The sequence below is a fragment of the Uranotaenia lowii genome, chromosome 1, assembly GCF_029784155.1.
Source record: "Uranotaenia lowii strain MFRU-FL chromosome 1, ASM2978415v1, whole genome shotgun sequence".
NCBI classification, from domain to species: Eukaryota; Metazoa; Arthropoda; class Insecta; order Diptera; family Culicidae; genus Uranotaenia; species Uranotaenia lowii.
The window spans coordinates 180,457,697-180,471,007 of record NC_073691.1 but is presented as its reverse complement, the minus strand read 5'-3'; the positions used below and the strand labels follow the sequence as shown (position 1 = coordinate 180,471,007).

The 13,311-nt window shown below is 41.8% G+C and overlaps 1 protein-coding gene and 1 non-coding gene across 13 annotated transcripts in view; one reads left to right on the top strand and one right to left on the bottom strand.

Annotated features, from left to right (window-relative positions):
- LOC129738847 (polypyrimidine tract-binding protein 2) overlaps positions 1 to 13,311 on the top strand; it is a 595,573-nt gene that overhangs the window by 120,885 nt on the left and 461,377 nt on the right. The gene's annotated exons all lie outside the window — the stretch shown is intronic.
- Positions 13,157 to 13,228, bottom strand: Trnaw-cca (transfer RNA tryptophan (anticodon CCA)). The gene has a single exon. It is a non-coding gene; the product is annotated as a tRNA-Trp (tRNA).

Genomic DNA, 13,311 nt, shown 5'->3' with positions numbered 1-13,311 from the left:
GCCATTGTTGTCGTAAGATGTAATCGAACGATCAAAGTTTTGATAACTTTTAAATAGTTTTTTTTGTTTTTCTTCGGCACAGTTTCGTCTAAGTAAAGTACATAAGTTTGAGGGGTACAATCTCCGGTTTATTTTTCTTCCCATTTCTCTAGAAAAAACGAAGCAAGACAGGTTAAAAGTTCTTATCGTTTCTTTTGAACAACAACAATCCAAAAATCAAGTAGGTTTCCGATAACATCTTTCAATTTCAAGGAACAGCAACACAATCCGCTCGAAAATTTCTCGGTTCATCCTCATGACGTGACGTTCTCCGCCTTAGCAACAGGTGGCGCTCGGTTATTTTTGCTCCCAAATAGAGGCGCACACACATTTCCCAACAAACAAAAAATTAAAAACCCGTCCACCACGTATGACAGCTCGAAATGAGCGATGTGAGCCAACCGGGGTTTTTTTTTTCAAGAACGAACGAACACAAACCGCTAGAGTTTGGGTCTGTGTTTGTGCCCGAAAGGAAAAACTTTGGAGCGGAACCTTTCCCCCGTTCCGCGCTCGAAAAGGAAATTAAAAGATTGGTGTTTTTCGTCAGTCTTATTTAGTCTCTCGTTCTTTTTCCCAATTCTCGTCATTGAGGTTGCTGCTGCTGATTCAGGAAAATTCTGAGACGGTGGTTTTCTTTTCCTGCACCATCATCACACACATTAAAAGTGCATTCGCTTTCTGTTGGACCCGGAGGAACGTTTTTTTCCTTGTTCCTAACTTTTGAGATGCACCGTTTGAACATATTTTTCTTTTCTAAGATCTCGGGAGAAAAGGAAAAACTCTGACTGGGAGCGTGTGGAAATGTGTGGCTCCCTAACTAACCGTGTGGGCGTAAGATGATCAATTCAAGTCTGTCAGATGTGGGAAAAGTTTATGACTTCATTGCAAGCGAGCGCTCTCTGAATGGGGGGAAATATATATGCATCCGAGAGTAGTAAGTAGGTGCATAAATTTGCCTGTGTTTTCTTGGAAAACCGGGCGAAGGTAATTAAAAGTTGGAAAATGGTAATGTGCAAAGCTATTATTCTCGGTGCCATTCGGGTGGCAGAAGAATTTGAAATTTTCCACTACTGACCTGGGAGAGTGACAGAGCGTATTACAAGGTAATGAAATTTTAATATTTATTTACTGAAATGTCAAATAAATCGAACCAAGTATAAAAAGCCTAGCTGGGAAATGGGAGTGAGTTTTTTCGCAAATTTTTAAAATTGTCTACGTCTGATCTACGCGTAGTGCTAGCTACTCCTAATTCAATTAGAAAGTGTGTTAAACACGAACCTTCATTGCCTGTATGGTTTAGGGCTGACATGTCTGCTCCGGTCAATAACAGACTTATTGTCTTCTGACGTTCAGTTGACCACGAACCGTAACTAGTGACTCAACGATTCGATATCTGATCTTCCCACTTTTTCAAGTCATGTGCCGGTACAGTGTTGCTTTTCCTATTTAGACAAGCGCCTGTTATAGCTAACACCCGGGACTTTACACTACGCTTCCGATAATTTCCAACGAATTCGTGATTCTACACCGACGCAAAAGGCTCGCCCGGTGTCGAAGTGACTTCCGAAGTTATATCCGCTTCGACGAAGGTCATGTCTTGACGAAGTTGTATCTACCACCTATATGTGGTTGCACTTGAAGGATCGACTCTACTTGAATGCCCTTCGACGCAAGACCACCGTTCTCAGCGTATCCGGCCAGCCTTCACCACCTTCGCCTCCACACTCCGTTCTCCTGTACGCCGCCAAAGATGGTTCTTAACACTCGTCGCTCGAATACTCCGAGTGTACGCAGGTCCTCCTCGAGCAATATCCATGTCTCGTGCCCGTAGAGAACAACCGGTCTAATGAGCGTCATGTACAGGTTACACTTCGTGCGAGGGCTATGTCTTCTCGACCGCAGTTACTTGTGGGGTCCATAGTAGGCACGACTTCCGCTGATCATTCGTCGCCGGATCTCACGGCTGGTATCATTGTCTGCGGTCACCAGTGAGCCGAAATAGACAAAGTCTTCGACTATCTCCAGCTCGTCGCCGTCGATCGTGACCTTGTTATTACTGGACAAGCGGGTTCGGTCGGTCTCGGATCCGCAGGCCAGCATGTACTTTGTCTTGGACGTATTAATCATCAACCCAATCCTTCCTGCTTCGCGTTTCAGTTTGCGGTAGATCTCCTCCACCGCCGCAGATGATCTGCCGACTATATCAATGTCATCGGCAAAGCAGATAAGTTGACTGGATCTGTTGAAAATCGTGCCCCGCATTTCGCCCACCGCTCGTCGAATAACACCTTCTAGCGCCACGTTGAACATCATGCAGGATAGACCATCACCTTGTCGAAGCCCCCTGCGCGATTCGAATGAACTTGACAATTCACCCGAAATCCGCACACAGCACTGCGTTCCATCCATCGTCGCCTTGATCAGTCTAATCAGCTTCCCGGAAAAGCCGTTCTCGTCCATGATTTTCTATAGCTCGTTACGGTCGATCGTGTCGTATGCGGCTTTGAAGTCGATGAATAGATGGTGCGTAGGGACTTGGTGTTCACGGCATTTTTGGAGGATTTGCCGTAATGTGAATATCTGGTCCGTCGTAGACCGTCCCTCCATGAAGCCGGCCTGATGACTTCCCACGAATCTGTTTGCTTGCGGCGTTAGGCGGCGGAGTAGGATTCGGGACAACACCTTGTAGGCGGCATTGAGGACAGTGATCGCTCGGTAGTTCTCACAGTCCAATTTGTCGCCCTTCTTGTAGATGGGGCATATTACCCCCTCCTTCCACTCCTCCGGTAGCTGTTCTATGTCCCAGATCCGCACTATCAGCCGGTGTAGACAATCGGCCAACTTGTCCGGGCCCATTTTTATGAGTTCAGCTGCGATGCCATCCTTCCCAGCTGACTTGTTTCTATTCAACTGGCGAATGGCTTCCTTAACTTCACTCATCGTTGGGAGTGGCTCCTCTTCGTCGTTGGCTACGCCGGCGATGTACCTTCCCCCACTGTCTTGATCTCCTGCATGTGCGCCGTTCAGGTGTTCATCGAAGTGCTGCTTCCACCTTTTGATCACCTCACGATTGTCCGTCAGGATACCCCCGTCCTTATCCCGGCACATTTCGGCTTGCGGCACGAAGCCTTTGCGGGATGCGTTGAGTTTCTGATAGAACTTTCGTGTTTCTTGGGAACGATGCAGCTGCTCCAGCTCCTCGAGCTCTTCCTCCTCCAGGCGGCGCTTTTTCTCCTGGAAAAGTTGGACTCGCTGCCTCTTCCGCTGGCGGTGATTTTCCACATTTCGACGGGTGCCTCTTTGCACTACTGTCGCCCGCGCGGCATTCTCTTCGTCCATCACCCTCCTACACTCCTCGTCGAACCAGTCGTTCCGTCGAGTTCGCTCCACATAACCGATGACGTTCTCCGCAGCACTGTTGATGGCTGTTTTGATGGTATCCCAACAGTCCTCGAGAGGGGCTTCGTCAAGCTCGCCCTCTGCCGGCAGCGCTGCTTCGACCGATTGCGCGTAGTCTGCCGCGACCTCAGGTTGCTTCAGTCGCGCGATGTTTAACCGAGGCGGGCGCCGGTTTCGCTTGTTGTTCACTACGGAGAGTTTTGGGCGCATCTTCACCATCACCAGATGATGGTCCGACTCGATGTTGGCGCCCCGACAGGATCTGACGTCGATGATGTCCGAAAAGTGCCGGCTGTCGATCAAAACGTGGTCGATCTGTGATTGAGTTTGGTACGGTGATCTCCAGGTGTACTTGTGTGGGAGGCGGTGCTGGAAAAAGGTACTACGTACGGCCATTCGTTTGGAGGCGGCGAAATCGATAAGTCTGAGGCCGTTTTCGTTGGTCAGCTGGTGCGCACTGAACCTTCCAATTGTCGGTTTGAATTCCTCCTCCTGGCCGACCTGAGCATTGAAATCCCCGATGACGATCTTGATATCATGTTTTGGGCAACGGTCGTATTCACGCTCCAGCTGCGCGTAAAATTCGTCTTTGTCGTCACCGGTACTTCCGAGGTGAGGGCTGTGCACGTTGATGATGCTGATGTTGAAGAACCGGCCCTTGATTCTCAACCGGCACATTCGTGAGTTGATCGGCCACCACCCGATCACGCGCTTTTGCATCTTTCCCATCACTATAAAAGCTGTTCCAAGCTCGTGTGTGTTGCCGCAGCTCTGGTAGATGGCACGACCATCTGGGTACGTTCGTACCGTGGAGCCCTTCCAGCATACCTCCTGCAGCGCTACGATGTCGAATTTGCGGCTCTTCAATTCGTTGGAGAGCACGTGGGTACTGCCCACAAAATTTAGAGATCGGCAGTTCCATGTTCCAAGTTTCCAATCGCTAGTCCCTTTTCGTCGCGTGGGTCTTTGCCGATTTCCATCCGAAATTTGTTGTTCGTTGTTCGTTGCTTATGTTTTTTGTAGTCACAGGCTCGCAAGGCCCGCTTCTAACCCCACTATCTCGCAGGAGGACCGTCGTGATGTTTCTGTTTTGGGTCCCGAACACCACCAGGACGTTGTTGAACTCCGCACGCCGCCCCTGACATGGAGAACAGACGCGTACGAAGCCCCCTGACTCAGTCTGCATGCGACCAAAGCATCCACCGGGGTTGGGTACCCGATCTCCGCTAAGGTTGCTCGCACCCCAGCTAGCACCACGGGGAGGTAGAGAATCGGAGTTGCAGACAAGAGGTGATATGACCACTACCCGAGGGTTGGGTGTATGGGGTCTCGAGTTGCACATTGTCTACCGTTCACTAGCCACTTTCAGAGGTGGAATTCAGATTTGTTCGCCAAGTCCTTAAACAACTACCCATTACATTAGCGATAGCTATTTGTCACTTTCCACTTCTCATATTCCCTAACCGGGAAAGTACTCATTTCTCAATGAGTACCTTGATACTCTTACCCAGAATATCTGGCAACACTGCTGTTGTGTTACCACGAACCCAGTTTGAGTAGTCTCGCCTAACCGTGTGATGATTTGTACCGCGTTTATCATCATCACCTGTCATCAGCAATCATTGATCTATTGTTCTCGATTGCGAATTGGACAAAGCAAGAGGAACCAAAACAAACAATGTTTTGGTTCTGCACGTGGCAGCAGAAGTCTGCTGCTTTTGAAGGATCCAAACAAATCAAAATCCAGATTTCTATCTGAACTTGAATCTGATTCTGAAATCTGGATCCAGATATCTTTTGGCATAGGTATCACAAAAATCACCACTTGAGTCTTGCCATTAGACGTAGTGTTGTAAACGGAACCCAACAGCCAAAGTCTTTCAAAATGGATGTCCGTGTTGCAGAAGCATTCGTATGTACTGGCATTTCGCGGACAAGTTTCTCGAACATCCAACCAACGATAAGCAGACTTGGACACACCGTAGCATTTCCTCTGGAATACATGTCTTTAGAAAAAGATGTCTTTTAAAGTGAAACAGCTTTGTGGCGTGAAATTCTTTCTGAACGCTGTACATTTTGGTAAGAATGAATTAATGACAAAAGTGTACAAGAAATTCTAAGAAACGGAAACTTTTTTTTTCCACCACCAATGGCTACAACCATTAGTGCATCCTACGTTTGCACCATACGAGGATCGTGATGTTTTGACACCACCGAGGGAGACTTCTGACACCCACCGGGAAACGCAACTCCCACGCGCCAAAACATATGGCGGCAGCGGCTCAGCATAATGGCAATGGCAAGTAAACTGTCTTCATCGGGAGACAGCTACTCAGCAACGTCACAGCAGCGAGGTGCGAACCAAGATTCTATTATACGGATCAACTTCTTCGGATCGCTAAAAATATCTTCCGGGGGACGCAGAACGCGAGGCCCGTTACGCGTTTCGGGTGGTGCGACGAGGATCAGAGTCCGATGCGTCCCGAGATGTCAGTTGTTATTTTCTTTTAATTTTTTTTTGTTCTGTTCTAGAGCTGCAGCATGTCCCTCGATTGCTCTCGAGGAAAAATTGTGGGTTGAATATTGGCGAGGGAATGTATGTTGGTCAGGAACGAACAAAAACGGAATGTGAAATCCTAAATCCTGCGGTTGAAATCTGAATTTGGAATCCAAGTGAGGGTTTACATTGTCTGTTATTCTGTAATCTATAACTCTGTTGATGCTCATCAGCCCTCAGCAGTTTGGCGTAACGTTTGCTGATTTTCAATGTTGTTGATTCGACTATCTTATAGTTAACTTCACAGTTTTCACACAGCTCTGTGTAATTTCTTGTTCAGTTATTGCATTTTGAACAAGATAATTTATCCTTCGGGTAACAGACAGAGATAACGAATGATATATAACGAGTTCGTTCTCTGAGAAGTTTCAAGTCAACGAATTCGGATATTACCATGCTGCTGATGCTTAACAGCTATTGTAGTAAAGGCTTTTTTTGTGATTCCTCTAAAACTTTCTTTCTTGAAATTTTATCAACATTTTTCTCCGAAGAAGGACCCTCCAATTTTACTCCATAATTAAACGAAGGACCTACCTAGAACGATAAGCTTCAGCGGAAAAATTAGATCAAATTATTTTTTCTTGAATTATTTCAAAGAAAAATTTTTTCCCTGAAATATCCTCACTTCAAAGTACCGTTTATCGGCCACCGCCGAAACCGGCAGCGACTATGTTCCAACAACAGATATTCGTTGTTCGAATACCCGAACCTTTTTTCCCCGCCGCTCACGTGGGCGTTCCGAGGGAAAATTTATTAATTGTTCGAATCGCTTGTTTCTCGGGAAAGAACCCGGCTATTCTTAGAGATTTTCGCTCCAAACACGACGGATGGCACTCGTTTAGGAATACTGTCAACCTCGGAAAAAGTTTGTCCAATTCCAACTACTAGTGTGGTACTAGTGCGATGTCCCTTCGCACTAATTTTTGCTTGCTAATTGCACTCGATTAGCCATGCTTTGGAAACGGTCGGATGACTTTGGTTTTTGGCGCGCATTCAAATTGTTTCGAAAACCCATGATCTTAGGCCATTTTCCCCAGCATCGAGGGATGCTCAATGAGACCCATTGTTTTTGCTCCGAGCTGAAGAAATTAAAACCCCTTCCTCTCGGTCGGTTTTTTTTATGGCCGAACAAATTAATAGTCAATTGATTTTTATTACTCGTTACAAGTATTGTCCTCCTTTAGCCAGTTGGTTGGTTTTGGTTTGTTTTCGCTGCCGCTGGTTTTTTCGCTTGATTCCAAACAAGCCCGCATGATAGATACACAGCCAGTGATGGGTACATGAGGATAATTTAATTTTCGTTTGGATTGTTTTCTTTCTGTCCCTCACTCTCTCGTTTTTCAATGAGCCAGCCTGATTCTCAGTATTTCATTTCGTTCAAGTACGCCGATGTTGCACAATCGGTACAATGGATGATTTATTGGGTGTGCTCACTTTTGACGTTCCGAGTTGGTACAGGTTCGATTGGCCGTGTTCCGTAATATGTTTGCCCTCGAAACAATCACGAGCTGTTTTTTAAATGAGCTTATTAATTTCGTACTTATCTAATATTTCAAATTTGGTTTCTTTTAGCACTTTGCTAAATCCTTGAAATCAATAAGTTATATAGAGGGTACTCTCACTAGCCCCGAAAACTAAACAAATAAGATCATCGCAGAGGTTAGCCGGCGAAGCCACTAGGAGTAGTGATCAGAGAGTTACTCTCGATTCAGTGTTCCGAAACTCACTCAAATGGAATGCTCATGAAACAATTCCAGTTGAAGAAAATCGAAGTCGAAAGCTCTACAGGGAAGGAAATCGAGCAGATCCGATAATGATGACTGGTTTATCACTTGTTGAACACGTTCGTCGCCATGGGAGGACCCATTTTCGTGTGACGGGTGTATTTCCTGGGCCCCGTCACATCAAAAACGTGTGACGCTCTCTTACTCAAGCTAGCCGCTCAGTTTAGCCACGCGATGACTTCTCATCCCTTTCCAATGCCCTCCGAAATTATTTGCTCTCAGTCAGTTCTAGTTCTGAGAATATTCTCCAACAAAAATGGAAGCGATCAAGACAACAAACGCACAGAGAGTGCTTTTTACGTCCAGAGATGCCAATATGCCTGATTTTTTAGGATTTGCCTGATTTTTCGAGGCTTAGTCTGACAACCTGATAAGCCATTGAATTTCCCTGATTTTTGAAAATATGCCTGATTTTGCCTGATTTTTTCGAATGTGATGAAAAAATGAGTAGTAAGGAACTGGATTAGGTACCATTGCTGAAGTTAAAAAGTGAAAATGTTGCTGAATAAAAGAAATCGAAAGATTCCCTTCAATTCTTATCTAAAAAAGGGAATTAAAGGGAATCTTCCGATTGGTTTGATTCAGTAGAATTATTGAACCAAGTATGCTCACTACACATATTTAAATGAAAATTAAGAGCGATGCCCAAAAAAAAGGTCATCACTTTGAGCGAGATTTCTGTTACTTTAACGTAGTCTGATTTTGCCTGATTCGTATTTCACCAGTTCCCTGATTTTCGGAAAAAAAAAATTTGGCAACCCTGTTAACGTCCATTCTAACTCTCCGCGCCCTTAACTCTATGCAAAATAGTGAGAAAATTTTCTCCGTCCGGGAGCGAGAACTTATCCTTAACATTACAAGAAACGATAAATTTGAATCGGAATGCACAACTTATCGAGAGCGAAATTAAAGTTAATAAGCGCTAGTAATAGTGTTCTTGTGGATGAAAATCTCTCTCACGGATGTTTTGATCGGCGAATTCTATCGGAGGATAACGAATTTTTGATTCCCTGATCATAGGCAAACACTCTTGCTCTTTTGTATCAGAAGTCAGGAGTGAGTGAGTTTCGATGCTGCTCATATGCCTTGTTGTGTTTCTCATTTTTAATGCTCTCCTTATGCTTATGGGATCTCTCAATTTTCTCGGTGAATAAATTCATCGGCAGGGTTGCCAAATTTATTTATTTTTAATTCAGGGACACGACAAATAAATATCAGGAAACATGATTTATCGGAAATTTCGGTCGAAGTGAGGACCTCTTTTTGGTCATTTTGAGCTCCACTAATGCCTTTTTCCTTTTTCTTTTTCTAATATGTCTTTATTTGTATCAATTCATCATTACATATATATTACATTATAACATTAAATTAGGTGTTCAGCTCATTAAGAAACTGTTCAGAGCCCTATAGTTAACTAGATAGTAAAAAAAATATTTATAAGCCTTACAGTTGCTGCGCAATCAAGTATTTAATGTAGCAGAACATCCTGTAATGTCAAAAATATTTTAAACTTTAAACTAAACACTATCCTAAAATTAAATAATTATAAAGAGCGCGAATCTCTGCGATAGTAGACTGCATTGATTTTCCTGATTTTGTTGGCCATCTCTTCGATCGTTTCAATGCTCGCAATCCGATGAAGATCTTCGGTGCTGTGCCAAGGTGGAAGCCGCAAAATCATTTTCAGAACCTTGTTCTGAATCCTCTGGATGGCTTTCCTCCTCGTCGCGCAGCAACTAGACCAAATCGGAACTGCATACATGATCGCTGGTCGGAAAACTTGTTTGTAGATGAGCATCTTATTTCGCAGACACAACCGGGATTTCCTGTTGATGAGAGAATAAAGAGATTTAGTGTATTTATTACATTTAGATTGAATATCTTCAATGTGATTTTTAAAAGTAAGATTCCGATCAAGTGTGAGTCCCAAGTACTTCACGTGATCAGACCATTCTAATGAAACCCCATTAAAAATTATGGAATAATTTTCTTTAGGTCTTAAAAATTTAGCTCTTGGCTTATGGGGAAATAAAATAAGTTGAGTTTTGGAAGCGTTAGGAGAAATTTTCCACATTTTCAAGTAATTCAAAAAGGAATTCAAATTTTTTTGCAATCTACTGCGTACCACCCGAAAATTCCTACCTTTGGCTGAAAGCAAAGTTTCATCAGCAAATAATCTTCTGCCTTTTCCTTCTGAAATATCAGGAAGATCACAAGTAAAAATATTGTAAAAAATTGGCCCAATATACTGCCCTGAGGGACACCAGCTCTAATGGGTGTCCTTTCTGAGCGAGAATTTTGAAAGCTTACTAGTAAGGTTCGGCTAGTCAAGTAATTTTGAATAATGTTGGTGAGATATACCGACAGGAAAATCAAATCGAGCTAATTTAGCTACTAAACTTTGGTGCCAAACACTGTCAAAAGCTTTTTCAATATCTAAAAGAGAAACACCAGTTGAATAACCTTCAGATTTGCTAGCGTTAATCATATTAGTTACACTCAAAAGTTGATGTGTAGTAGAATGTCCATGACGAAAACAAAATTGTTCATCAGGGAAAATAGAATTCTGATTAATGTGAATCATCATTCTGTTCAAAATAACTCTCTCAAATAGTTTACTTAAAGAAGGAAGCAAACTAATTGGTCAATAACTTGAAGGCTCTAAAGCACTTTTTCCAGGTTTCAAAATTGGAGTTACTTTGGCATTTTTCCATTTATTGGGAAATTAAACCAAGTGAAAACATTTATTGAAGATTTTAACTAAAAAAATTTAAGTGCTTTCAGGCAACTTTTAAATAAGAATATAGAAAATCCCATCTTCCCCCGGAGCTGTCATATTTTTAAATTTTTTGAAAATCAATTTAATTTCGTAAATATTTGTCTAACAAGAACTTTCAAATATATTGTGCTTGGAAAGAATATCATCAAATTCTAGGGAAATTATAGCATCAATTGTACTTACAACGTTTAAATTAAAAATCATGAGCAGACTCAAATTGTCGGGCTAATTTTTTTACCTTTTTCTGCATTTAACTAATGAAATTTATCTCCATCTTTGGTAGGAATTTGCGTTTGGAGTTTTTTCAGAATTTTAGTTAATTTCCAAAATTGCTTTGAGTAGGGTTTTATTTCCTCTACTGCTTTTGCAAAATTTTCGTTACGAATAAAATTTAAACCACGTATGATCTCTTTTTGGAGGTCGCAATAAAAAAAATGAAATAAGGATCCCTAGTTCGTTGATATTGGCGTCGACAAATGTTTTTCAGTCGTATCAAAAACTGAACATCATCATCGATCAAAGGTTTATTAAATTTATGTTTAACTTTGAGGATTGAAGCTTAACATTGACTTTAACATTGACGATTGAAGTTGTCAAATTTTCTACAGCCAAATCAATATCTTCTATTGAATTCAATGGAACGTTTACATCTAGATAACGTTCAATAAAATTCATATATCGCTCCCAGTTAGCCTTTTGAAAATTAAAAGTTGATTTTAAAGGGTTTTCAATGGGACTTTGGGATAAAGAAAATGTTACTGGAAGGTGGTCTGAATCGAGGTCCGCATGAGTAACTAATTGACTACAATGCTCGCCTAAATCCGTTAGAACCAAATCAATTGTGGAGGGATTTCTAATTGAAGAAAAACAAGTATGCCCATTAGGATATTCAACAGTATAATAACCTGCAGAGCAGTCATTAAACAAAATATTCCCATTTGAATTTGATGAAATATTATTCCAAGATCGGTGTTTTGCATTAAAGTCACCAATAATAAAAAATTTAGATTTATTTCTGGTGAGTTTTTGTAAATCTCCCTTCAAAAATTTTTTCTGTTCACCGCTACATTGGAAAAGGCAAACAAGCGGCAACAATTATAATTTTCCCCATAGAAGTTTCTAACTTAATTCCAATTGTTTCTAAGACTTTTGTATTGAAAGAAGGAAGAAGTCTCCCACCTTGTCGTTCAAGTCGATCATTTCGCAAAATTTAAAAAAAAGCATTGCTTTTCATGTTATTGTCCGGATTTAAAAAATAGTTTCAGTGATGGCAGCAATATGTATGTTTTGAGTTTAAAAAAATAAGAAGAACTCATCTTGGTTAGCCAGCAGAGATCTAGCGTTCCAATTCATAATTTTTAAACATCTATTTGGATCCATGGGGGAATCGTAAAGTCATAAAACATTGAATTTGCTTTCAACATAAGTTGCATCATTTCCATTAAGTTTTGATGCAAAAATTTTTATTTTTCCTTAGTTATCTCACCCAAATCTACAAAATTGTTTGGATCAGAAAATGAAGGAGAAGAACAGGTATTTGAATATGAATTTCAGGGACTTTCCCAAGCCTTCGCATGAACGTTGAGACTTGGTTGACAACTGATTTTCAACCACCTCTGAGAACGTTAAACAACGAGTCTGTGGCGCTGAATCAGCACAGGTAACATTAAAATCACTTCGAGCATTACCAGGACGAGATTCTTAAGTAGGCCGAGGTTGACCGCGAACAGGAAGATTGCTTGTGAAGATGAAAAAGAGGAAGGAAGAGAATAAATTTTTTTGACAATTTTTTGATTTTCCTAGAAGCAATAATTTGTCCCCTAACGAGGCAGTCTATGGAGTTGGAGGAATGATTACCTGCGCAATTCGCACACTTGAAAAATTCTCTTTGTGGCTTATCACCACCAAAAAGGCATTTAGATTTTTCATGATCGAATGAGACGCAAAGCATGCACCTGGCATTCATTCTACAATTTTAGTGCCGTCACAAAAAGCTTGACAACGACGACATTGCGTAATATTTTGAAGGAAATTGGTTGAAGATTTTCGAAAAGGTTCGAATTTGACTCGACAATGAAACATAAGACGAGCCTTTTCAAGAATTTGCAAATTATTAACTTGATCCTTTGTAAAATGGATCAAATAAAGCTCTCAATGGTTTAATTCTAACAAACAGTCACCCAACTGGGAACGCACTAATTTCAGATTAGTCACAAGAAGAGGGTAGCTGCCGATAATTAGTAGTTTCGGTTCCACACTAGTACGTACGGGAAGCAACAAAGTTGATAGCGTAACGATACGTAAGTTTGTAGAACGTGCTTTTCGAAAGATACTGCTGATTGGTCGTGGATTGTCCGGTTCAGTGATTTACGTCTTACGGGTTCAATTAGTTTCTGACTGCTTTCAAGGGAAATATATTCGAAATAAGTCCTAAAGTTGCACGTACAAAATCTCACAAAACGATTCCGAAATCGTCTTAAAAAATTATCTAAAAAAACCTTTTTTTTAATAAGTTTACTGAGTACAAACCAGTGGTATTATCAAATCAACCAATTTCCTAATCTGCTATTATCTTTTCAGATAAAAAACAATTTTGCTTGACCCCGACGTGATTTGAACACGCAACCTTCTGATCTGGAGTCAGACGCGCTACCGTTGCGCCACGGAGTCACACTTGATTGTTAGTAAAATGGTTGAAGCCAGTTTGTTCCTTCTTTACGCATCGACACGTTTTTGTGGGGGTGGATTTTGTT